Genomic DNA, 24,611 nt, shown 5'->3' with positions numbered 1-24,611 from the left:
TCATAGTTTGAGTAAATTTGTTTTGATCATAAACATGTTGTTTTCGCAGATCAAAGTAAACTGCCTGACTTGCTCCTTACACTGATGCTGACACAGTCTGAGCCCTATATCATCGGCCACATCACCAACCTGGTTGCATTTAAAATTTGCTGTGACCAGTGGAGGAGTGGGACTCGAAAAGGAAACAATGATCAGCCAAGCCAGTGAACCATAGACCAGTGAGGCTGACATGAGAGCTGGGTAAGTTGTTGGAGGGGATTCTGAGGGATAGGATTTACATGCATTTGGAAAGGCAAGTATTGATTCGGGATAGTAAACATTGCTTTGCGCAGTGAAAATCGTGTCTCACTAACTTGATTATTTTGAAGAGGTGATAAAGAAGTTTGATGAAGGCAGTGTGGCAGACATTTTCTATATGGGCTTCAGGAAGGTGTTCGGTAACGTTCCGAATGGTAGACAGATTAGTAATGGGTAATCACATGGGATCCGGGGGGAGATAGCCAATTGAATTCAAAATTGGCTTGAAGGCAGAGGATTGTTTTACAGACTGGAGACCAGTGACCAGCGGCGTGCTGCAAGTATCAGTGCTGAGTTCACTGCTGTCCATCATTAATATAAAGGGTTTGGGTGTGAATATCAGAGGCATGGTTAGTAAGTTTACAGATGATATTAAAATGTGATGCAGTGGACAGTGGTGAAGATTATCTCAGAGTGCAATGGGACATTGATCAAATGGGCCAATGGGCCAAGGAATGGCGGATGGAGTTTAATTTAGATAAATGAGAGGCTTTGCATTTGGTAAGGTGATGCTGGGCAGGACTTAGACAGCCCTGGGGACTGTTACTGAATAAAGAGACCTTTAGTGCACACACATAGTTCCTTGAAGGTGGAGTAGCATGTGAGACAGGGTAGGGAAGGACAGTGATAGTGGGAACTGCAGATGCTGGAGAATCCAAGATAATAAAATGTGAGGCTGGACGACCACAGCAGGCCCAGCAGCATCTCAGGAGCACAATAGCTGACGTTTCGGGCCTAGACCCTTCATCAGAGAGGGGGATGGGGTGAGGGTTCTGGAATAAATAGGGAGAGGGGGGAGGCGGACCAAAGATGGAGAGTAAAGAAGATAGGTGGAGAGGAGAGTATAGGTGTGGAGGTAGGGAGGGGATAGGTCAGTCCAGGGAAGACGGACAGGTCAAGGAGGTGGGATGAGGTTAGTAGGTAGGAGATGGGGGTGCGGCTTGGGGTGGGAGGAAGGGATGGGTGAGAGGAAGAACAGGTTAGGGAGGCAGAGACAGGTTGGACTGGTTTTGGGATGCAGTGGGTGGAGGGGAAGAGCTGGGCTGGTTGTGTGGTGCAGTGTGGGGAGGGGACGAACTGGGCTGGTTTTGGGATGCGGTGGGGGAAGAGGAGATTTTGAAGCTGGTCAAGTCCACATTGATACCATTGCGCTGCAGGGTTCCCAAGCGGAATATGCGTTGCTGTTCCTGCAATCTTCGGGTGGCATCATTGTGGCACTGCAGGAGGCCCATGATGGACATGTCATCTAAAGAATGGGAGGGGGAGTGGAAATGGTTCGCGAGTGGGAGGTGCAGTTGTTTGTTGCAAACCGATTGGAGGTGTTCTGCAAAGCGGTCCCCAAGCCTCCGCTTGGTTTCCCCAATGTAGAGGAAGCCACACCGGGTACAGTGGATGCAGTATACCACATTGGCACATGTGCAGGTGAACCTCTGCTTAGTATGGAAAGTCATCCTGGGGCCTCGGATAGGGGTGAGGGAGGAGGTGTGGGGGCAAGTGTAGCATTTCCTGCTGTTTAAGGGGAAGGTGCTGGGTGTTGTGGGGTTGGAGGGCAGTGTGGAGCAAACAAGGGAGTCACAGAGAGAGTGGTCTCTCCGGAAAGCAGACAGGGATGGGGATGGAAAAATGTCTCACATTTGTCATGGTTGCCCTAATCAGTCAGAGCATTGGGTATAGGGGTTGGGATGGCATGTTGCTTCTGTACAGGACATTGATGAGGCCACTTTAAGAATACTGCGCACACATCGGTTGGCTCTGCTAAAGGAAAGATGTTGTTAACCTTGAGAGGTGCAGAAAAAAACAGATTTACAAGGATGTTCAAGGACAGGAGGGTCTGAACTGTAGGGAGAGGCTGAACAATTTGAAGTGTTTTCCCCGGAGTGTGGAGGCTGAGGGGTGACATGACAGATGTTTATAAGATCATGAGGGGCATGAATAGCCTGAATAGCCAAGGTCGGTTTCCCAGGAGAGGGGAGGCCAAAAGTAAAGTGCTGATGTTGAAGGTGAGAGGGGAGCGACTTAGAAGGAAACTTCGGGCAACATTTTCACGCAGAGAGAGGTGTGTGATCAGAAAGTGCTGTCAGAAGTGGTGAAGGTGTGTGCAATTACACAGCTAAAAAAGTATCTGGATTGGTACAAGAATAGGAAAAGTTGAGGGGGATATGGACCAAATATTGGCAAATGGGAATAGATCAGATTACATATCAAGTCAGTGGGGGCAAATAATCTGTTTCTGCGTTGTGTGACTTTCTGATTCCATCAGGTAGATGAGAAGAAATTTGAAAAGGGCATTTGGAGTGGGAATTCTCTTCCCTAGAGGTCTGTGCTGCCTTTGTGTTGACATTTATTCAGAGATACATTAATGAAATAGTTGACAGATGTTAAACAAAACACAATTTATTTAAACACTGTAGTCAAAGTAGAACCAAAAAAAAGGAATTTAGAATAACCTCGCTCTGGTGGATAAACTTATAGTATAATAGCTATAGCAAATATTACTAATTAACTGTTCCAGCATAGTAGCAGCCCATAAACAGACACTTTGGTCAGAAATAAAATTCAGAGAAGGTTCTCACATGCGGTTCTCCAATTCAGGAGGAGAAAATAATCATCCAAAGAAAATTCTGCAGTCAGGAGACATTCACTGAAGCTTCCAACTCCATTGAGACACCAATAGCTTCTGATGCAACAGAAAAGCAAAACTCAGAAATTCTGATCTGTGAGAGCTCGTCGCACTCATTCAGGCTGCATTTAAAAAAAACCCGAACCCTCTCAAGACTGTTTACTCAATGGTCTTAACTAGACAGCTTTGTGCCTCTCGTTCAATCCTTCTCTTAAAAGAAACCAAAATAAAATAATATCTTACAGTTACAGCAATGTCACATGAACACATCGAACTGTTCCTCAGGAGCCCAGGGTGGATCAATTCAGCATTTGGCCCTGCTGTACAGCCCCTTGCGTCCCTACATATGAAAAGGAGAAGGCCATTGAGACCCTACAGTCACTTACATGTAAACAGACTTAGGTAACATGACAAGCAAATGGAGCTAGGCTGTACAGATAGTCTGCTTCACGCTGGTCAACATGCCTCCATTGTTCATGGTACACATGCAGTACTTTAATGCAGTTTTACAGTAGTGTGGTGGGAAGACTAATGTTTTGTGCAAAATCACAAGTGGCATCCTCTGAAAATACATGCTTCCGTTCTCTATGGAGATCAGAATCTGGTTGGTCTGGCTAATGTCACAAAGAGGGTATTTGGGCTGCTGTCAGGATTGTGAACAACATCGGGTTCAGTGTAAGGTCACAGATTAATGTGGGGAGAGTTCATTCAGAGCCTGTGCTTCTCTCTGAATCACTGTGGGGCTCTATGTCATTTTATATGTAAAATCCACATGTATTTACATGGGTCACGTATGGGATTTCTCACCCTATCAATTTCTTTTGTGGATAAAAGAGTTCATCACCAACTTTGTAATTTTAATGCAGTAATCTCTGATTCTCTCACAGCACAACATATTAAACACTCACTTTCTTCACTCGCTCCTCATGGTACCATCATCTCAGGGATTAGACTGGTGATGACCATTTGTACCGTGTCTGTGGCAAGGAGTTCTTTCATTACAAAAGGGATCAAGCCTATGCACAGTGCCCATAAATAGTCTTTCATCAAGGCTGTACATGTGCAGACATATGGTTTTATTCATGTACATGAATCATCTTACAATGAAGGACAACATACCATTTACTTCCCACATGACTGATAGCGCTGCATGTACTAATTTTGGTGACCTATGATCAAGGACATGCAGGCCCTTTTGTGACCACAACACTTCCCAACCTCACATCATTTAATCATTACAAAATGAGATGTATGCTGTTGCTGGCCACATCCAATTGTTTGTATGCCTTTTAAATTACTGTGGTCCAAACACTGATTCATGTGATACCCCATAACGAGCAGCATTCAGCCTGGAAAAGGGCTCCACTCTCTGTATTGCGTCAACTAAACAATTCTCAATCCATGTAGTATATTCCACCTTACCTCTCAACTCTAATTTTATTCACTCACCTGTGTGCAACCATATCAAAAGTACTCTGTAAATTCAAATACACCGCTCTCACTGGTTCTCATGTGTGGATACTTCAACTATTATATACATATTACTCAGTCGTACATGCACTGGGCAAAGGATCACAACACACAGGAATTGCCAAAACAAGTTGGAAAGTACATCAACTTCAGTCGATAATGCAGTTTTCTCTATTTTCACATCTCATCACCCATATTCTCTCTCTCTCTATCTCATACATACATGACATAAATCAAGTTAATGAATACTCCAATCTTTCTCCATGTTTTATCTCTCAAAGCTCCCTCTTTCAGTTTAAATGTATTGTTTGCATTTGGATGTGACACAATTACAACTGAGTGATGAAACTAAAAAAACATCATGAGGAAGGAACGGGCTGGAGTTATTAGGAATAGAATCTTAGGGAAGATGGTGGAGTAGCAATGGAAGACATTTCTGGGGATAATTTGGACACACATCTGAAATTTTTGGATGTTTCAATTAACATAAACTGCACAGGTTTACCAAAGATAACTTCCCTTTCCTGAATCGAAGTTGACTCTGCCAAGTCATATCATGATTTCCCAAGTGTCTAGTTTTTACAGCCCTCAAAAAAGGTTCCATATTTTTCTCATAACAGATATCAAGTTGTCCAAAATTTATTTTTATTTTGATTTCCCTCTCACTCCAGTTTTTTTTTAATGTGCGTTACAACAGCTACTTCCATTCTGCAGGAACTGGCAATTCCTGAATCTGAAGAATTCTGAATGGTAATCAATAATTCTTTCTCGTAGTTACAAGTTTTAAATGACATTTGGACAAGTTCATGAACAGGAAACAGTTGGAGAGATATGGGCCAAGCCCAGGCAGGTGGGACTGGGATAGTTTGGGATTATGTTTGACATGGACTGGTTGGACTGAAGAGCTGTCTGACCCTGTAACTCTTTCACAAGCTCTATTCCCACCTCCATGTAATCTCTGGGACATACCAGAGCAAAGTACCAAACTTCAGTTCAATTAGTTTTGAGCAGTTCCGCTTTATTAATTCTAATCTCCCACAGTTTCTCATTTTCACAGTCACAGTCCTGTAGAATTTCTGGAAGATTTCCTATATCTTATTCTGTGGAGACAGAGTAATGTATCCCACTCAGCAGTGGGTCAGTGGGGGTTGGGGTGAAGAGACACGGCCTCTGTCAACAAGTGAACACATCGGAACACTGCACTTAGGAGATAATGGACATGGCACCACTGCTACTTGGAAAGTTCTAGAATCTAAACAGTTCAATGAACTGTCATTTGATGGCCATCGACGGGTTATGCTGAAACCACTGACACAAAGCTGTAACCTCCTCATTTTAGAATCAAACTGGCTTCACACTTTGCAACTGGCATAGGTCGAGGTAGAGATAAAAATAAGAATACAATCAAAATATTAGTAACTGCAAGTGTGGCCAGAAGAGAGCTGCAACTGGAAAGGAGCAGATTATGATTTAATCAGAAACAGCACTGAAGCGGAAGTGAAAACTGAGGATATTATTAGTGATAAAGGGAATATTGTGATATAAATCAGATCAGGACAAAATGGGCCAATGGTGGTTATGAACACTTTTCTTCCTCCTCGGGTGTTTGTAAGTGAAGGTGAAAAAAACCCTGGAATAAGAGTTGAGTTTGTCACTGAAAGTGAATACAATAGTTTCCTTCGTTGCCAAATACAGAGCTTAGAAATTGAGTCGCTGGTCACAGAATAAATGAATGGGCAGAGATAGAGAGACTTACCGGGAACACCAACAATAGCGAGGATGGGATAGTAACCCGCCTGAATAACCATCAGTACAGCTTGTATCCACAATGTTAATGGTAACCAATTGATAGAAAGATAGTAAAGGCCAGAGGATAAACTCCTGTCCATTGTTGGAACATTCCAATCTATTCCTCTCAGTTTCTTATACATTGTTGTCACATTCCCGGCTGTGGTTCTGAGATTCTGATCCATCATTTGGAACATCCCAATCTGCTGGTCACAGATTCTGATCTCTCCACATCTCTGGAGCTGCTGATCCCAATTGTGTTGAATATGCCACAGCCACAGATACTGTGGGATAACGCATTGGGAGAAACCCCTTATTAATAGAAGAGGGAAACCCTCCAGTGACACAGTTAGTATCCATGGAGACTGACATTAATTCGAGTCACTGAACAAACAGCTCCCGTTAACCCCTTTCACTCTGACACTTTTAATGTAACAACAATACCTGGTTTGGGTGACATTGCCTGCTATTGGTCTCAATGCCCATCTCCAATTCATCTCACAATGATAGAGACAGAGGAGAAAGTTGATACTTTCTCTGCACAGGCTCGATGATTCTGCTGTGTTATCCACATGTGATGACGTATGTAACCATTTTCCTCAGAGCCAAATGAGAGGTTGTTATTTCACCGAAGTCTCCTCCACCACAACAACTGCCAATCCAAACACATCTCTGGCCACAACTGCCTGGAGAAAGGCAGGAAATGTGGGTTTTGCTGAACTTTCCTCTCACTGCACTAATAAATGAACATTTTATCCTTAACACAATATTTTCAATAATTTGCTTCTAAAGTTGCAAACAAATTTTTTGCAGTTTATACAGCCTTTCCTGACCAATTTTTTAGCCTGAGCCCAAAACTAAACATTACATTTCCAATTGCTTTGCTTATTGGGAGTAAAGGGTCAGAGACAATATCTATGTGAGTGATTAAGGAACAGTAAGGAAGAGGGGACAGTGGCTGTGCAGACTGGACAGGACTAACATGATATCGCCCATTAGGCAATTTCTTCTTCATAGATGGAATAAAATAAAATGCAGAGAAAGAGACAGAATAAATTTGGCTGAAGGAATGGCGACTGACAGGTGAAAAAAACACGATAGGTTGCAACGGAACGGAGGAGAAATGATTTTATATACACTGTTTAATCAGCGTATGTGTGTAGACATATAAGATTGTTCACATATGCTCAACACATTCAGGGTTATTATTGGAGATATGATGAACACAATATGGCACAGACGATGTGACCTTGTCTTGTTTGTGTCTTGTTAACATTGCATTCAGTGGAGGGAACCCATCTCCCCCATTCACAACTTTATTTACTCTCATTGTACATCTGCTTCTCTTTCAACACAATTAAAAGCCCATTTGTATTTTGCACCGCATCCCAACACCCTCTGTTTTCTGTTAGCCCTCCTCCACCTCTGGTAAGGTATTAAAAAGGCCATTTTCTGAACCTGTTCAGTTCTGAAGAAGGGCCTCGCTGGACTTAAAGCCTTAACTCTGTTTCTCTGTCTCCAAAGATGCATCTAGACCTGCTGAGTTTCTCCAGAAATGAATCAGCACATTACACCGAAAGCCAATTCTCAAATTAGCCAGACCAATAGATATTTGCAGATCTAGCAAAATGAGCCAGAGTGAAATAAAAATGTTACATCAAGATGCAGAATTGCCTGTCCACAAAGTACATTCTTGCTGTCAGAACTCTACATGCTTTTCAGCACCTGAGGCATGTTCTGCTTAGGGCCTGCCACAATATCTCTGCCTTTCCCTGGCATTTTAGCACTTTGATGTCTCAACTAGAACCTAATGTCTCACAGTGCTCCTGTCTTGCCTGGCTGTTTACTGCAGGCATAAGCCATGCAGCTTATCACTGTTATTACCAGCAGTCAGTCAAGGGCGAGTCAGCAGATGGTCACCAGTTACATCTTCAAAATGCTCCAGTAGATTTGTTGAGCCTGAATTATGATCATCAATCCAAGCTGACCCTGTCCATTCCTGCCATTGGAGGTCAGTTTGATGAAATTCTCAAAAAGTGTTCGGGAGTTTGGGAGGTTCAAGTCCATAGCTCTCTGAAATTGCAACACAAGTAGATAAGATGGTGAAGAATTTTGCTTTCGTGGTACACAGCATCAGGATATGGACAACGTGGATGTCTGGTTCATAAGTGGCATGTCAGAGCATGCACTGTTTGTACGAGAATAACTATGGTTTCAACTATGAAATGGCCACAACTTGATCAAAAGAGAAAGTGACCATCAAGCAGTTTGAACTGTCAGCTGTCAAATAAATTAAGACAGTTTAACGTATTTGCAGGAGTTTTTAATTTTTTTAAAAAATTCATTCATGGGATGATCACATCACTGGATAAGAATGGCAGTTTCCTTCCCTGTAGGCCATCGGTGAACAGATGGGTTTTTCCAACAAAGGCAATGGATTGACAGTCATCATCACATTCTTATTTCCAGATGGATTCACACCTAGGTCCCCAGACCAGTATCTCAGCCTCTAGGGAAGTGATGGACAGAAGACTAAATAGAAAATATGTACTAGAAATCACACAATGTTTTGGTTTATGTTTCCGTCATGAGATCCATCACTGCTATGGACACCAGGTAAAGAGCTGACGAGACTGCAATGCTCCCAGGCAGAGTCACAGCGGTCACCAGGTTTCATAGCCGACGGGGAAAATGCAAATCAGGGATTATAGGACATGACTCAACCCAATCCTATGTTTAGATTTAAAACATTCCTTTGATTTTTATCCACAAACTGAAAGATTACATTGTTTCCAATAAACAAATGTCTGTGGGAGAGCAACAGAATCTGTCATTGTAAAGGTGTGCAGACCTATCTAACAAATAAAGGGCCATCGAGATCATCACAGAATTCCTACAGTGTGGAAGATGGCCATTCAGTCAATATCAACCCTGCAAAGAGCATCCCAACCAGTCTCACACCCTACCCTATCCCTGCATTTTGCACACAAGATACTATGGGCAATTTAGCATAGTGAATCTACATAATTTGCACATTTTTGGACTGTGGGAGGAAACCAGAGCATCTGGAGGAAACTCACGCAGACAGTGTCTGGGTAAGACAATCTTCGTCAGGTCAGTGCGGACTTGATGGGCTAAGTGGTCTGCTCCCACAGTGGAGGGATTCTATGATCTCCAGAAACAAGCCCAAAACACATGGTTTTTGAATCGACTATAACAAAGTGTGGAGCTGGATGAACACAGCAGGCCAAGCAGCATCTCAGGAGCACAAAAGCTGACGTTTCAGGCCTTGACCCTTCTCTAGGCCCGAAAAGTCAGCTTTTGTGCTCCTGAGATGCTGCTTGGCCTGCTATGTTCATCCAGCTCCACACTTTTTGTTATCTTGGATTCTCCAGCATCTGCAGTTCCCATTATCACTGATACTATTTTTGATTCTACTGTTAGCTATATTCAAACCAATCAACTTATTCAGAAATTTGCTGGTCGTTAACCAGGAACCAGGAATGTACCAGGAAATCCCTTTTCACATATCATGCAGGTGGATAGGCTTTAGTCAGTGTGAATGTGTCGATGTGTTGTGACAACATGACTATTTCCAAGCTCTACCTTACACAACTGTTAGTGTGACATTTTATTCACAATACCAGCACCTTTAATTGAGCAGGTATCGGTAACATCTGTACAAACAGCCCAACACCATGGTTTATTTGATAGTGAGAGTGACAGCAATGTTCTTCAACTGTGGTTGTCTGCGAACTCGCTGGTGTGTTAACAGTTTGGATGACAATGAATCCCTTCCCACACAGAGCTCATGAAAGGTCTCTCCCCAGAGTGAACTCGCTGGTGTATCAGCGGGGAATTCGAGTCAGCAAAGCCTTTCCCTCACGCAGAACAGGTCAATGGTCTCTCTCCAGTGTGACTCTGGTGGTCAGTTTCTAGCTGGGATGGATGAAGAAATTCCTTCCTGCAATCTGCACATTTCCACACTGTCTCCCAGTGTCACTGCACTGGTGTTTGGACATTTCAGATGAATCTTCACAGACTCTTCAACACACACACCATGTGCATTTCTCCCCAATGTGAGTGCTGCTTTTTCCTTCAATGTTCAAAATCCTGAGAAAATTGGGTTGTGATAAACAAAGTGACCGTCAGACCTGGATGTGGGCCTGTTTAAATTCTCCAACTGCAGACTATACTTTCAAAGAGAAAGTAAGTAAGAAACCAGAAGGACACAGATTGTGAAACTGAGAAATTCTCTGGACATGTGTACAGCAACACTTGGGGAATATGCTGGATCACCATTAGAACAAATTCATTCATAAATATCCTCCAGGTAAGGGATCCAGTCAGTGTTTGCATCAAACTACCAAAAGAGAGAATTGGGAGAGCCAGCGAGGAAGGACAGTCATTGTATAGATCTGTAACTCCACCTTTCAATCCCTCTGAAAGAGTAAGAGCAGTGCAGAAGTAAAATTGTGGAAATCTGAAATGAAAACAAAAAAAATGCTTCATCAGCGTTGTACAGCACAAAACAATCCCTTTGGTCCCAGTTGTCCACGCTGACCAGATATCCCAAATTAATCTAATCCCATTTGCAAGCATTTGACCTATATTCTGCTACACGCTTCCTATTCACATACCTTTTAAATGTTGTAACTGTACCAGCTTCCTCTGGCACCTCATTCTGCACAGGCACCACCCACTTTCCCTTTAAAAAAAGGAAATTTGCTGGAAAAGCTCAGCAGGCCTGGTGGCATCTGTGGAGGAGGGGGAAAAAAGTTAACATTTCGGGACCGGTGACCCTTCCTCAGAACCCGAAACTCTTCTCTCCTCCACAGATGCTGCCAAACCTGCTGAGCTTTTCCAGCAACTTTGTTTTCTTTTCAGATTTACAGCATCTGCAGTTCTTTTGGCTCCCTTTTAAAGACTTTCCCTCTCAGCTTAAGCCAATGTTATTAGTTCTAGTCTCTAATTCAGGTTAGTTCTTCCCTAACCTGGGAAAACAATCTTGGCCATTCACCCTACACCCACCATAATTTTATTAACCTCTATAAGGTCACCCCTCAGCCTTCAATGCTCCAGGTAAAATAGCCCCAGCATATTCAACCTCTCCCTACATCTCAAAACTTCCACCTCCTGCAACATCCTTATAAATCTTTTCTGCACCCTGCCAAGTTTAACAGCATCATTCCTATAGCAGGGAGACCAGAACTGAACACAATATTCCAAAAGCAGCATAATCAATGTCTTGTTCAGCCTATAACATGACCTCCCAACTCCTACACTCAATGCACTGACCAATAAATGCCAGCACAGCAAATATCATCTTCACTACCTTCTGTACCTGCAATCCACCTTCAAGGAACTGTGCACCTGCACCCCAAGGAGTCTCTGTTGCATAACAGCCCCGAGGGCCTCATCAGTAACTGTTTAAGTCCTGCCCTGATTTGTCATTGCCATAATGCAAATCGCTCACATTTATCTGAACTAAGTGTATTTCTATCACTCCTTGGCCCATCAACCCATTGATTACGTTCCCATTGTACTTGGGAAGTAAACTCCTTTGCTGTCTACTACAACAACAATAATTTTAGTGTCATCTGCAAACTTACTAACCATTCCTCCAATATTCATTCCACATGATTTGCATCAATGATAAAAAAAGCAGTGGACCCAGCACCAATCCTTGCAGCACACTGCTGTTCATAGTCTTCCAGACTGAACCCGCTCCCCGCCCCCCACCATGATCCTGTTTCCTACCTTCAAGCCAATTTTGTTTCAAATAGCTAACTCTCCCTGGGTTCCATTTGATCTAATCTTGCTAACCAGTCTGTCATGTGGAGCTTTGGTGAATGCCTTGCTGAAGTCCATAATAGACAGTGTCCACTGCTTTGCCTTCTTCAATCTTCTTTGTCACTTCTTCAAAAAACTCAATCAAGTTAGTGAGACAAGATTTCCTACTCACAAAGCCATGTCTACCATCCCTAATCAGTCTTTGCTTCTCTAACCACATGCAAATCCTGTCCCTCAGAATCCCCTCCAGCAATTTACCCACCACTGACATCAGGCTCAACGGTCGATGGTCCTCTGGCTTTTCCTTAAAGAATGGCACCACATTAGCCACCCGGCCTTCTGGCACTTCACTAGTGTCAGTGATACAAATACCTCAGCAAGGGGCCAGCAATTACTTCCCCAGCTTCTCCCAGAGTTTGTGGGTAACACCTGATCAGGTGCCAGGAACCTATCCACCTTTATGCATTTTAAGACATCCAGCACCTAGATCTCTGTAATATAGACACTTCTCACGACTCATTATTTATGATTCCAAGCTCTCTCACTGCCATATCCTTCTCTGCAGTAAATACTAATGCGAATACTCATTCACTATCTCAGCCTGCAGTTCCACACAGACAGCCTTGTTGATCTTTAAAGGGGCCCCTATTTTTTCCCTTGTTGTTTTTATGTCCCAAATGAAGTTTCAGAATCTCTTGGGATTCCCCTTAACTCAATTTGCCAAAGATAGCTCATGTCTCCTTTTTGCCGTCCTGATTTCCCTCAAGTATACTCCTACTGCCCCTATACTTTGAAGGATTGACCCAAATCCTGCTGTCAGTACCCAACATGTGCTGCCTTCTTTTTCTTGACCAGAGCCTCAATTTCTCCAGTCAGCCAGTATCCCCTACATTTACCAGCCTTGCCCTTCACGTGAACAGGAACATGTGCCTGGCTCTCCTTATTTTAGTTTTGAGGGCCTCCCACTTTCCAAGCATTCCTTGACCTACATATTACCTCTCCCGATCATCTTTTGGAAGTTCTTGCCCAATAATGTCAAAGTTGGCCTTACTTCAATTTAATGCATATTTAGAATTTTGAAATGTATAAGTTTTATATGTAAACTGATCACATCTGCCTGCATCTGGCATATACTCCTCTAAAGCTCTCTTATCTATGTCCCTATTCAAGTGTCTTTTAAACAATGTGACTGTACCTGTATCTGCCACTTCCTCTGAGTTTGTTCCACACGTGGACAAGTTCGTAAAAATAAAAAAATCCATGTCTTTTTAAATATGTATTTCTCCTCTCACCTTACATACATGTCCCCTTGTCTTGAAATCACCCAACCTTGGGAATAAACCCTTGCTATTCGCATAATCTGTGCCCTCATGATTTTATCAACCTCTAAGGTCACTCCTTAACCCATTATACTCCAGTGAGAAAAGTCCTAGCTTTGTCTGTCTATTTGATAATCAAGCTCTCCAATCCTGGCAACATCCCAGCAAGTCTGTTCTGAACTGTCTCCAGTTCAATAATAATGTCCTTCCTGTAACAGGGCAACCAGAGCTGCACACAATACCTCAAATGAAGCCTCAATGTCCTATACAACCTCAACATAACATCCCAACTCTGAGACTCAGAGGTCTGAGCAATGAAAGCAAGTGTGCTAAACAACATATTAACCACCCTGACTACTTGTCTACATAAACTTCAAAGAATTATGTACCTGAATCTCAGCATTTCTCTGTTTCACAACTCTACCCTGGGTGCAACCATCAATTGTTGGTCCTACCCTGTTCATTTTACCAAAATACAATATCTCACATTTATTCAAATTGAACTTCATCCTCCACTTCTCAACCCATTGACATAATTGATCAAGATCTCACTGTCATCTTAGATAACCTTCACTAACCACTAATTCTCGTATCGTCTGCAAACTTACTAATCTTGTCCCTTAAATTCGCATCCAAATCATTAATATAAATGAGAAACAAAAGTGGCCCCTGCACAGATTGCTGTGGAACACACTGGTCACAGAACTCCACTCTGAAAAATCCCCAACACCACATTCTCTCCGACAACTAAGCCAATTCCGCTTCCAATAAGCGAGCTCTTCCTGAATCACGTGTGATCTAACTTTACTCATTAGTCTACCACGTGGAACCCGGTCAAAGGCTTCACTCTCACTCTGGGAGGTGCTGCAAATCTGACCCAATTCCCCCGCTATTTGTCCATCATTCCTTGAAAAGTTAAATCCCAACTCTCTTCTGAGAATAACTGCTAAATCTGCATCCAGCTACCATTCAGACTGTTCCAGATCCTGGGAACTTGCTGAGTCAAACAAACAATCTTCACATTTTCACCCTGCATTATTTGCCAATTAGCTGAATGTTGTATTCTACGGTTACCAAACATTGCTACAATGGAGAATTATCTCGGCTTCTGTTAGCTCTCTCCAAGCCAGAGACCCACCATAATTTTAATTGACTTATGGGATGTGGTCTTTCCTGCACAAACTAATATTGATTGCCCATTTTTATTGGATTTGGAGAAAGTGGTACTTTCTATGACTGCTGCACTCCATGTGCTGTAAGTACACCACTGTGTTGTTATGATGATAATCCACCCTGGAGCCTCACTACCCTCCCGATTGCAGGAATCATACCTCAAACTTCACTACCCACCTGATCATGCCCTCGAGCCTCACTACCTGCATTACTGCAGGCATTACCATCGAGCCTCAACACGCTTCACATCTCTGGAATCCCTCTCCAGCCTCACTACCTGCCTATCGTTGGAATCCCCCACTAGCCACATAACTCACACCATCTATTCAGATTCCTCCAGTCTCACAAACCACCTCATCTCTAATCTCCTCCAGCCCACAAACTTCTTTAGCTCTATAATTGTCTTCAGCCTCACAAACCTCCCTTTGTCTGAGGTCTCCTCCAGCCTCACAATCTTCCCCATTTCTGTAATCTCATCCAAGCTCACTTTTCCCTATTTTTGGAATCTTCTCCGGTCTCAGAACCCTTCCTGTCTCTAATATCGTCCAGCCTCACAAATGGATGATACAAGAATGATATTTCTTTCCTCTAATACAATCCTTATTTTTATACATCCACTTGATGGCGGTACTTTCAATTTCCTGGGCTTCAGGCCCCTGAATTTCGAGGTAAACCGCATTACGTCTATACCTCACTTTTCTCCCGAAAATACTGACCAATCATGAGTCATTTGTTCTAATATCTCATATTCTGAAATGACTTGACATATTGCTGGGTATCCTCCTATGTGAAGAGTCTCGGAGGTCTACAGCACAGAAAAAGTCTTTGTGGCCCATCCAGCCTGTGCCAGTTAAAAACCACCACCTAACTATTCTAATCTAATTTTCCAGAACTTGGCCCATAGACTCTGCATTGGCATCACAAGTGTGCATCTATATATATCTTAAACGCTATGAGGATCTCTGTGCCTACCACCCTCACAGACAGTGAGGTTCAGTGCCATTGTCACAGCATGATGACATTACAGACAGGAAAAGAGACGAGCTGAGTCTGTGCAAACCAAAGATCCCCCACACACTGTGAAAGACGGGAGGGTGCCTGATCGGAGGCAGAGGAGATTTAACAGAATGGTTTGTAGGGAGAGGGTTTTTAGTTGCATGGTTAGGGCTGTTTTTATTATAATTTTGTGTGACTTAGACATTTCTGGTACATATTGAGAATATCCATCTACAATAGATGGACTTCCTCTCAATCTCTCTCCTCGCCTGGGGTGCAGTAATCTTCAGGTTAAACCAGCCCTATGGTCAGGTAGGACAATGGTGACTTTACCTTAGGCATAGTGATGCCACTGTGCCTCGGTGGTGTAGAGGGGAATGTTGCATGTGGTGGATGGGACACCACTCTGACACTGCTTCATCTGGAGGATGTTACCTTTCTTTAATATTGTTGGGGCTGTACTCATGCAGGGAAGTGGAAAATGTTCCAACACAATCCGGATGAGTGCCTTACACACAGGAAACAAACTGTCATTGGGTAATCAGGTGCTTGGGGAAACTAAGATTGATCTCCTTGTAACAAAGGATTTTGAGGGGACCTTTGATAGGAGGTGTTTACAAAAGATAAGCATTAGGACGGCAAAATGTACACTCAACTGGCCATAAAAAAGGGCTACAGGACATATATTAAAAGTCGTAGGAAAGATCTATTGAGAGAATGGGGTAATAAGAAAGAAATTTTACATGGCAAATGGGAATGAGCAGGAACACAATACTCACACACAATGCGAATATCCAGGTCCTGATTGAATTGAGTAATTCTGTCAGAGTTTGGTGTTACAATTATTGAGCTTCCTACCTGAAAGTCCACTTGTAATATCCTGTAACACAAATTCATAAAATCCATCACTGTCAGAGTAGGAATCCACAACATCCCCTCCTCCTGGCCGAGGGTAACTGTGCATTGTTCCTGCTGCACATTATTCCTTGTGGGAGTCAGCAGCTGATTCGAGGGATTTCTATTTGGGTTTCTAGGAATTTCCACATTGGGGCTTCATGTCACTGAACAGAACAACAGGTGTTTGACACAAGGCAAAGAATGGCCAAGATTTAGTGAGATGCAGGCAGCAGGATTTGCTTCCTTTTCTTTCCTTCTGTGCTGCTGCACTGCCACAATGAGACATCAGCTTTTCCGGCCCAATGCAACTTGATGAACAAGTTGTCTCGATTCTGAGAAATGGGCAGTAAGCTTCTCCCAGTCATTTGAAAAAACACCCCTTAAAAAGGCAGCAATTACGTATGTGTCATGTTGCCCAGTGCTCCCAACAAAAAGATGAGAAGAATGAGGAAGGATCTCATAAAAAGGGATAACAGTCAAGTTCCATGAGGGTTAGAGTTTATGGAGAGATATTGATAAATGGGCGACAAGTCGGCAAATGGAGTATAATTTGGGAAAACGTGAAGTTGCTAATTTTTGAGGAGATGACCAAAGAACAGTGTTATTTAAAAATGTAAAAACTGTGGAAAACTGCAACACAAAAGGGATTCAGGAATAATTGTGCAGGAAGCATGAAGCGAGCATACAGTTGCAACAGGTAATCGGGAAGGGTCATGGGATGTTATCCTTATGTCAAGGTGTTTGCAGTAGAAGAGTTTGGAATACATGTCTTAGGACAAATGTACAACTTGCTGGCAAGACCACATCTGGAAGAATGTGAGCAGCTTTTTTGGTCCACTTATTTGAGCAAGTATATAACTTCACTGGAGGCATTTCAAAGAAGATGAACTAAGATGATCATTGGTTTGGAGGGATTATGTTTTAAGCTAAGACGAAACAGGTCTGGAATATACTAACTAGATTTTTTTGAAGAATGAGAGATGTTCTAATTAAAAATAGAGGATTCTCAAGGGAGTTGACAGGATAAATGCTGAGGAAATATTTCTCATCGTGGGAGCAGATTCTCGATAAGGCAGAGAAGAGAGGGTTCTCTTTTGGAATTGTCAAGCTTAAGGCAACACAGACATGGGTAAGGGGTTTCAGTCGCGAATGAGCTGGAGTGAGGTGGAGAGAAGGAGCATTTTAGAGATTGAAATTTCTGGCATTTGTGATTGAAATGTACGGTAAGATGTTCATCTTGAGACCAGATATGACAGCATTATTGAGAAGGGTGCAGTTCAGCCTCAGACAGTTCCCAATGAGAGGGATGGATTCAGTACAATAGTAAGGAAAAATAATTTGTAATAATAACTGAAGGCAATGTGTTTTACTATCACAAAGTGTTATTGGAGGAAATTTCAACTAATCAAGTAGTGGAAGCATGATAAGCAGTTTTATAACTGAGTAACAGTGGAGCAAAGTGATGGAGACGAGTTCGATCTGAACATTGTAGAATACATGTGAAAGTTAACACAGTGCTTGTGGAAGATCTCACCTCCTGGAAGTATGTTGGTGAGAAACAGCATGGGCCAAGGATAGATCCTGGAGGGACATTTACGACATGGATTTCAGACAGGAAAGAGAGATGGAGTGGGATTTTCCAATGACGGTGAGGTCGAACATTGGTTTTAAACAGAATGGGTGAGAAGGACATAACCGGAAAAGAGAAACAGACAGAACAAGTAACAATATCTGTGAATTGGCATGGGGGAAGAGGCAGGGAGGAGGAGGAGGAGGAGAAATAAGAGTTGGAATATTTGTAGTTTAGTGAGAATAGGGCAAAGTGTTAAGATGAGCTCTGATAAGGCTTGACATGAAACTGGACAAAGATGCAAGTTTAAGCCTAAAACGAGGAGCAACATGCTAAGCAATTTGGTTTGGTGGGCTTGTGGAAGAGAGGGAAGCAGCAGAGGCAGCTGATTGGATTGTCTCAATCTTAGTGACATAGAAACTGCATGTGTCTCCTTCACTTGCTGTTGGAGCGGAGGATGGAGGAGACAGGATGATGGACAGTGTTTTGCAAAGAAACAATGCCTGTGTTAGTGATATTTAAAAATGAGTGAACAAACCTGATGACTAACTTTTATCCAGAATATTAAAATGTACAACAGAAGTCCAGGTTCGAATCCTATCTCAGCAGATGGTGGAATTTGAATTCAATAAAAAAAAACTGGAGGAATCAACTGGTTGCCATGGCAACAATTGCTGATGACAGAGTGAAAAAAAAATCTAATGTCCTTCGGGGAAAGAAATTTGCCAACCTCAGCAAGCCACTCAGTTGCAAATCACTGCAAAGTTTCAACAAAGGAATGAAGCTGGGTGGCCCATTTGGCATCCACCAGGGAACTAGGAAAGACAACTGCAGAATCAGCCCTATCGGCCCCCCAAACTCCTGCTTAATAATATCTGGGGGCTAGTGGCAAAATTTGGAGAGCCGCTTCAAAGACGAGTCAAGGAACAGTGTCAGACTCATGGAAACATACCTGGCAAACAATGACACACACCACTATCATTGTCCTTAGTGAAGCCCTGTCCCAGCAGACGTGACAGCACAGTGCTATTCTGACCAGATTATTTGACCTGGGAGTACTCAACATTGACTCTGACGCCTGGAAGTCTCATGGCTCCTGCTGATTACCATGTACCATCCTCCCTTGGTTGATAAATCAGCAGTAGTATTATCGCTAGATTATTAATCCAGAGACCCAGATAACATTCTGGGGACCTGGGTTCGCATCCTGCCATGGCAGATGGTGAAACATGAATTAAATAATGATCTGGAACTAAGATTCTCATGATGACCATGAAACCATTGCCAATTATCAGGAAAGACCCATCTGGTTCACTTATGCCCTTTCCGGAAATGTGCCATCCTTACCTGGTCTGGATGACATGTGACTCCAAACCCATAGTGATGTGCTTGACTCTTAACTGCCTTCCAGGTAATAAACGCTGGTCCAGCCAGCGATTTCCACATCCCAAGAGGGAATTTTAAGAAACAAAAAACTCCATCATGTTGAACAGCACTTGGAGGAAGCACTGCGAGTGTGAATAGCACTAAATGTACTCAATGTCCACATCAGGAGTAGTTTGCAGGAGGATTACCAATCAGGCTGGTCGGGTCCTGAAGGACAAAGCTGCTTGGCTGGGACTGCAGCAGGTGCTGACGCACCAAAGGGGGAAAATATAGCTGATCTCATCATCACCAATTTCCCAGCTGCAGAGGCATCTGTCCATGACAGGATTGTTAACAGCAACCACCGCACAGTCCTGTGGAGACAAAGCCTCATCTTAAACTTGAGAATACCCCCCATTGCATTGGGTGGCACTAACTTCGGCTAAAAGGGACAGACTTGGAACAGACACAGGAGCTCAAAACCAGATATCTATGTGGCTTTGAGAGAGACTGCAACAGTAGCAGACCTTCTCCAGCACAATCTGTAACCTCATGGCCCAGCATATCCTAGAGACACCCATTGCCATTGATCCAGGGGACCAACACTGCTTGAACGGAGAGTATTGGAGGGCATGCCAAGGGCAGCACCAGGCATACCTAAAAATAAGGTGCCAACCTGGTAAAACCACCAAACAGGACTATCTGCATGCAAAATAGCATAAGCAGCAAGAGTTAGAGCTAAGCCACCCCATAACCAATAGATCAGATGCAAGCTCTGCAGTTCTACCACACCCAGTCGTGAACAGTGATGGACAATTAAACAACTCACTGGAGGAAGAATGCCAAAAATCCCCATCTTTACCCGACACAGGAGCCCAACCTCTCCTTGCAAAAGACAAGTCTGCAGCAATCTTCAGCCAGAAGTGCCAACTGGATGATCCATCTCAGCCTTCTCCAGAGGTCCCCAACATCAGAGATGTGAGTTTTCATCCAATTTGATTCATTTCACATAATATTAAAGAAATGAATGAACAGTGCAAAGGTTATGGGCCCTGGCAACACTCTGACAATAGTAGCGATGACTAGTGCTCTAGAGCTTGCTAGCATCCAAGCCAAACTATTTCAGTCCTGCTACGGCGCTGGCATCTCCTAACAATTTGGAAAACTGCCCAGGTCTGTTCAGCACAAAAACATTGAAAATCCAACCCGACCAATTTCCCCTCAAGCAATCTACTCTCTATCATCAGTAAAGTACTGGAAGGTGTTGTCAACAGCAGTATTAAACAGCACTTACTCAGCAGTAACCTGCTCAGTGACACCCAGCATGGGCCATGGTGGGCACTCAGTTCCTGATCTTATTACAGACTTGATCCGCAAATTCACAAACAGCTGAATTCCTGAGGTGAGGTGAGGGTAAACAGCAGAGCCCTGCACAAAAACCACGTACTTCCACTTCAGTGACAATGACTGACAGTGACACCTTAGTTTCAGCTCATCTGCTGAACCTCTCATCTATTCCTGTGTTACCTCTAGGCTTAACTATCCAAACTCACTGCCAGTCGGCCTCCCACATTCAATGTCCCTGTAACCTCAAGAATACCTAAAGTTCTGCTGCACACAAGTACATTTGTACCAAGACCTGTTCACCCATCACTGCTGTGCTCCCTGACCCACAAAGGCTCCTGTTTATAAGCAACAATTTAAAATTCTCAGATAATAAAATGTGAGGCTGGATGAACACAGCAGGCCAAGCAGCATCTCAGGAGCACATTGGCCTGCTGTGAAGCTTTTGTGCTCCTGAGATGCTGCTTGGCCTGCTGTGAGCTTTTGTGCTCTTGAGATGCTGCTTGGCCTGCTGTGAGCTTTTGTGCTCCTGAGATGCTGCTTGGCCTGCTGTGAGCTTTTGTGCTCCTGAGATGCTGCTTGGCCTGCTGTGAGCTTTTGTGCTCCTGAGATGCTGCTTGGCCTGCTGTGAGCTTTTGTGCTCCTGAGATGCTGCTTGGCCTGCTGTGAGCTTTTGTGCTCCTGAGATGCTGCTTGGCCTGCTGTGAGCTTTTGTGCTCCTGAGATGCTGCTTGGCCTGCTGTGAGCTTTTGTGCTCCTGAGATGCTGCTTGGCCTGCTGTGAGCTTTTGTGCTCCTGAGATGCTGCTTGGCCTGCTGTGAGCTTTTGTGCTCCTGAGATGCTGCTTGGCCTGCTGTGAGCTTTTGTGCTCCTGAGATGCTGCTTGGCCTGCTGTGAGCTTTTGTGCTCCTGAGATGCTGCTTGGCCTGCTGTGAGCTTTTGTGCTCCTGAGATGCTGCTTGGCCTGCTGTGAGCTTTTGTGCTCCTGAGATGCTGCTTGGCCTGCTGTGAGCTTTTGTGCTCCTGAGATGCTGCTTGGCCTGCTGTGAGCTTTTGTGCTCCTGAGATGCTGCTTGGCCTGCTGTGTTCATCCAGCCTCACATTTTATTATCTTGGAATCTCCAGCATCTGCAGTTCCCATTATCTCTGATACTAATTTAAAATTCTCACCCGTGATTTAATTCCTGGCTGTGACGAGCCCTATCTCCCTGCACACACAACCTTCAAGAGTTCGATAACTCATTTAGTTCCAGACTCCAACAATGTGTTTAATCATCCCTTCACTATTGGAGGCTGTTTCTACAGTTGCCAGAAAACGTGATCTGGAATTCCCCTGATAAACCTCTTAGGTTTGCTTTCCTTGAGAGAGTCAGGAAAACCTGTAGATATGGTAACTTTTTGGTCACCTGACCTAATATGGCCTTACGTCAAAAGTTTGTTGACAATATTTTTGTGAAATTATAAAACATGATAAAAATACAAATAGTTTGTTGATTTGGACATACACCATTAGCTCTTCAGTATCGCTAGATGAATGATCTGTAACTTCTCAAATGGAGCATTGTGAGAGCACCTTTATCATACAAACTGAAGCAGCACACGAAAGTTAAACATCACCTTCTCCACAGGGAACAGGGCTTTGGCAACGATCGCTGGTATCTGTGGAAGGAGAAACACACAGTAAATGTTGCAGAAGTGCAAAATGAATGACAGATAAAAACGCTGTAGAATTTGGTGGTCTGAAATGGAAGAAAAATACACTCTCTTTCTGGGAAAATATTTCCTGACTGTGAAAGATACCATTCAAAAATTAATCTGGTAAGAGAGCAGCACATGGTCAGGGGGTGGGCAGCAGTGGAAAATTTATTTACAAAAAAGGTACAAGGAAATTACAGTAAAATACTACAGAGATCAAATCTATCCATCATTAGAGACTGAAGAGATTAGACACCGACAAAGGTGATCAGGGAGCACAGAAGTGAGCAAGAGCAGTGTGAGCTGCTATGATCCAACAGTCTGGGAAAAAAAATCCATAAGAAACAAACATTTCTCTTGGATAAGAGATAATAGGAACTGCAGATGCTGGAGAATCCAAGATAACAAGGTGTGGAGCTGGATGAACACAGCAGGCCAAGGAGCATCTTCGGAGCAGGAAAGCTGACGTTTTGGGCCTGGACACCACTTCAGAAATGGGGGAGGGGAAGAGGATTCTGAACGAAATAGGGAGAGGGGGGAGACAGATCAAAGATGGAGAGAAAAGATATTTGGAGAGGAGACAGACAAGTTAAAGAGGCGGGCATGGAGCAGGTAAAGATGAGGAGAGGTGGGGAGGTAGGGAGGTGATAGGTCAGTCCAGGGAGGACAGACAGGTCAAGGGGGTGGGATGAAGTTAGTAAGCAGGAAATAGGGGTGCAGCTTGAGGTGGGAGGAGGCGATAGGAGAGAGGAAGAACAGGTTAGGGAGGCAGGGACAAGCTGGGCTAGTTTTGGGAGGCAGTTGGGGGAGGGGAGATTTTGAGGCTTCTGAAATCCACATGGACACCATTGGGCTGCAGGGTTCCCAGGCAGAATATGTGTTGCTATTCCTGCAACCCTTGGGTGGCATCATTGTGGCACTGCAGGTGGCCCAGGATGGACATGTCATCTGAGGAATGGGATGGGGAGTTGAAATGGTTCGCAACTGGGAGGTGCAGTTGTTTCTTGCGAACTGAGCGTAGGTGTTCTGCAAAGCAGTCCCCAAGCCTCCGCTTGGTTTCCGCAATGTAGAGGAGGCCACAACGGGTACAGGGGATGCAGTATACCACATTGGCAGATGTGCAGGTGAACATCTGCTCGATGTAGAAAGTCTTCTTGGGGCCTGGGATGGGGGGGGGGAAAAGAGAAGAGGGAGGAGGTGTGGAGGCAAGTGTAGCACTTCCTTTGGTTGCAGGGGAAGGTGCTGGGAGTAGTGGGGTTGGAGGGCAGCGTGGAGCGGACAAGGGAGTCACGGAGAGACTGGTCTCTCCGGCAGGCAAGCAAGGGTGGGGAGGGAAAAATGTCTTTGATGGTGAGGTCGGATTGCTGATGGCGGAAGTGTCAGAGGATGACGTGTTCGATCCGGAGATTGGTGGAGTGGTATGTGAGGATGAGGGGGATTCTTTTTCAGTTGTTATTGCAGGGATAGGGTGCGAGGGAGGAGTTGTAGAAAAATGCAGGAGACACGGTCAAGGGTGTTCTTGACCACTCCGGTGGGGAGGTGGGGAGTGGAGTTGCGGTCCTTGAAAAACAAGGACATCATAGATGTACGGGAGTGGAATCCTGGGAGCAGATGCGGCAGAGGTGAAGCAATTGGGAATAGGAGATGGCACTTTTGCAGGACGGTGGGTGGGTGTGAGATGTTAATGTGATAACATCCCATTAATTTAAAGAAGTATAGAAATCAAAGTCTTTCATCTGCATTTGATTCCTATACAGAGACTTTGACTTATAGAAGTAAAGTCTTTTATCTACTCACATCGGTATGCAGACACTGCCCTGAAGCTTCCTGCCCAGCTAGGAATTCAGTGTAAAGCTTTTGTAACTCATCTTCTCACACATCGGCATGCAGACACTGTCTTACGTTTCCTGACTGAACTGAAATTAGAATCAATCTGTATCAAATAGGGTTAGGTGGGGAAATTTTGTAAAGGTGTGAAACCTCTAAAGCATGTAACTTCTGTCGCTGACTAAGGGGCCAGGGCACTGACTTTGTCCTAGCCAGACACACTGGCAACTTGAAATCACAATCTGTCCCGGACAACAACTCAAAATCACCTCCTGCCATGAGCAGCTACTTCACAAGCAATCGATACTATATCCTGGTCTTTTATGTTGTCCATGTAATAATTGCTTGGTATCCTGTTTTTGTCTGTTGTAGTAATTGTTTTATGTATCATGTCATTGGAGGTTGTGAAATCGTTTTCTGTATCATGTCTTTTGTAAAGTATAAAAAGCAGGGACTG

The 24,611-nt window shown here is 43.8% G+C and overlaps 1 long non-coding RNA gene across 3 annotated transcripts in view; it reads right to left on the bottom strand.

The window, feature by feature from the left end:
• Positions 1–8,476: 8,476 nt before the first annotated feature.
• LOC132208667 (uncharacterized) overlaps positions 8,477–24,611 on the bottom strand; it is a 17,656-nt gene continuing 1,521 nt past the window's right edge. The window contains exons 2-4 of one of the 3 annotated variants that reach the window (XR_009444799.1): positions 22,206–22,291; positions 16,236–16,336; positions 8,477–10,658 (exon numbers count right to left, since the gene is read on the bottom strand). This is a non-coding gene — a long non-coding RNA (uncharacterized LOC132208667). Of the gene's footprint in view, positions 10,659–16,235; positions 16,337–22,137; positions 22,292–24,611 lie in introns of those variants that run through there. The other 2 variants (XR_009444797.1, XR_009444798.1) reach the window with 2 other exon arrangements.

This window comes from Stegostoma tigrinum, unplaced genomic scaffold, assembly GCF_030684315.1.
Source record: "Stegostoma tigrinum isolate sSteTig4 unplaced genomic scaffold, sSteTig4.hap1 scaffold_50, whole genome shotgun sequence".
In the NCBI taxonomy this organism is placed as follows: domain Eukaryota; kingdom Metazoa; phylum Chordata; class Chondrichthyes; order Orectolobiformes; family Stegostomatidae; genus Stegostoma; species Stegostoma tigrinum.
This window is presented reverse-complemented; position numbering and strand designations above follow the sequence as displayed.